The 2,500-nt window shown below is 38.2% G+C and overlaps 1 long non-coding RNA gene across 34 annotated transcripts in view; it reads right to left on the bottom strand.

The window, feature by feature from the left end:
• Window positions 1–2,500, bottom strand: part of LOC122637175 — an 82,751-nt gene that overhangs the window by 43,283 nt on the left and 36,968 nt on the right. For 15 of the 34 annotated variants that reach the window (XR_006329139.1, XR_006329145.1, XR_006329158.1 and 12 more), the window contains one exon: window positions 2,150–2,444. The exons of 15 other annotated variants lie outside the window; for them this stretch is intronic. This is a non-coding gene — a long non-coding RNA (uncharacterized LOC122637175). The remainder of the gene's footprint in view (window positions 1–2,149; window positions 2,445–2,500) is intronic. 4 more of the 34 variants (XR_006329147.1, XR_006329154.1, XR_006329151.1 and 1 more) reach the window with 2 other exon arrangements.

Raw genomic sequence — 2,500 nt, 5'->3', positions numbered from 1 at the left:
CGTATATATGTTTACATGTGTGTGAAAGACAAAACCAAAAATAGTCACGATTATTACGTCCTTCTTATCTGTCATTATTACGCACCTTACGTACTATCGTACTGGAAACGTAATATACGTATATAGCAAGGAGAGTAACGACTTTGTAAAGGCTTAGAAACGTCGAGAGAAATTCATAGGCCAATGTATATACATATAATATATATATATATATATATATATATATATATATGAACATATACATGCATACATACATATATATATACATATATTTATATATATATATATGTATGTATAGGATGATAATCCTTCCTAATGATAGGCGTCGCTGCGATCTCTTTGTAAATACACTCAAACTCACTTACCGAATATGAGGAACGCGAGCCAGTAAGCTAATTATCCGGTATGCGCTCTTTCGAGAGAATGCAACGTGCACACGGTAGTATAACGATCGTTACCTTCCTACATAACATGAAATGAATTCATTACGAGGCCTATAACATCCTAACATCATGTATATATATATGTATATATAACTATATATATATATATATATATATATATATATATGCGAACTTTTAACATCGACAAAGAGAAGGTAGCTATTAAACACGAGTAACATTACAATCCCACGCTCCTTCGCTATGAAAACAATTGAATTCTTTTTTCTTTCTTTTTTTTTTTTTTTTTTTTTTTGAGATATACAAAAGTATGTATGTATATATGTATGTATATACTTTTTTGTATCATCGTTTGTTAGCTTTCGAACGTAATGTAAATTACACACACACACATATATATATATATGTAATCATCGTCCTCATCATCATTAACGATCAAGTAAATCGTAATCGATAAGTTACCCGATCGATTATTAGATTTCTTCGAATCCAGAATACATAAATCGATCTACGTTTAATTCGATTCCCCTCTCGTTATTCTCAAATATTTTCTAACGTCTTTATCGAGCCTGTATTTTCGGATATAAGTCATAGAAGGTTACATATTCGTCGAGAAGTAAAAATCAATTCGATTCGATTCGATTCAATTTTTTTTTCGATCGAATTCATATAACACACGACGTAAGTGTCACGAACGCGTAAGAGAGAAGTCAATGAGTAGTGTGGGGGCTCAGGAAGTACGCAAGGAACGTAAGCTTAGCGTAGGTTCGCTCGCTCGCTCGCTCGCTCGCTCGTTCGCTCGCGCGCACGTGTAAAGACCGCGCGTTCCTACGTATTGCACGAGTTCTCATCTCTCTCTCTCTCTCTCTCTCTCTCTTTCTTTCTCTTTCTCTCTCTCTCAACGTTCCCCTACCATTGACCGCTCCCGTGGATTCCGCGAACGCGACGCGGCGCATCTCCCCACTACTCCCCACTACCCCCCACTACCAGCGTACTAGCCACTCGCGATCTTATTGGCTGAAGCGCCGCGACCGTTACCCCCCACTACTCCCGACACCCATTCGACCCATTCCATTCAAGTCAGCCGAGGACCGCAGACGCGACGCGACGCGCCACGCCACGCTGCTCTCTCTGCTGCTGCTGTTGCTGTTGCTACTGCTGTTGCTGTTGCTGTTACGATGTCGTCGTTCTCGTCTCTTCGCAACCGCGTGTTTTCTTTCTTTCTGTTACTTTTTCTTTTTCTTTCTTTTTTCGTTTATTTCTTTATTCGACTATCTCTCCTCTCTCTCTCTTTTATTCTTTTTCCTCTTAGCCTGTCTGTCTCTCAGTCTTCTTCTTACCAACCTGACCTACGTCGTCAAGAAACAACAGACGGCAAGTGACTACACTATATAACTTCTGACAATACTGTTCGTTCTTGTTTTTTCTCACGAGAAAAAGAGAGAGAGAAGGAATACAAGCAAGAACAGACGAGAGAATACTTTCCCCTTTTCTTTCTATCTATCTATCTATCTATCTATCTATCTATCTATCTATCTTTTCTTTCCTACCCATTATTTTACATACAACAAGAATGTAACGATATCGACTTCTGAATATATATAAACATATATATATATATATATATAATAAAACATATATATAATAAAAACAACAAATAAATACAAACATGGAGAATTATCGTATACATAGTGAAATATACGAAGAGAAGAACAAATTCATCATTTCGAAGAATCTCATTTACGTACATCTTATATCCGGCTGTGGTGTATACACGTGCGTGCGTGCATGCGTGCGTGCCTCCGAGCGCGTGTGTGTGTTCTCTTTCTATCTCTCTCTCTTTCTCTCTGTTTCTGTTTCTGTCTCTGTCTCTGTCTCTGTCTCTGTCTATCTCCGTTAGACGAGAAATACGATGAATCTTTCCCGTTTCTCTTTTCTCGATCGGTCGAAAGACGATGCACCACCCCACGAAGAAGAGACAAGTGTTCACTCTCTTTCTCTGTGATAGCAAGAGAACCCAAGGGTGGTGAGGATTAGGCACTACTAAACACAACGAATACGTACATCATCATACACTGAATATATATATACATATATAA

Source organism: Vespula pensylvanica, chromosome 24, assembly GCF_014466175.1.
Source record: "Vespula pensylvanica isolate Volc-1 chromosome 24, ASM1446617v1, whole genome shotgun sequence".
NCBI lineage: Eukaryota > Metazoa > Arthropoda > Insecta > Hymenoptera > Vespidae > Vespula > Vespula pensylvanica.
Note: the sequence above shows the minus strand (reverse complement) of the source record. Positions and strands in the feature narration are given on the sequence as shown.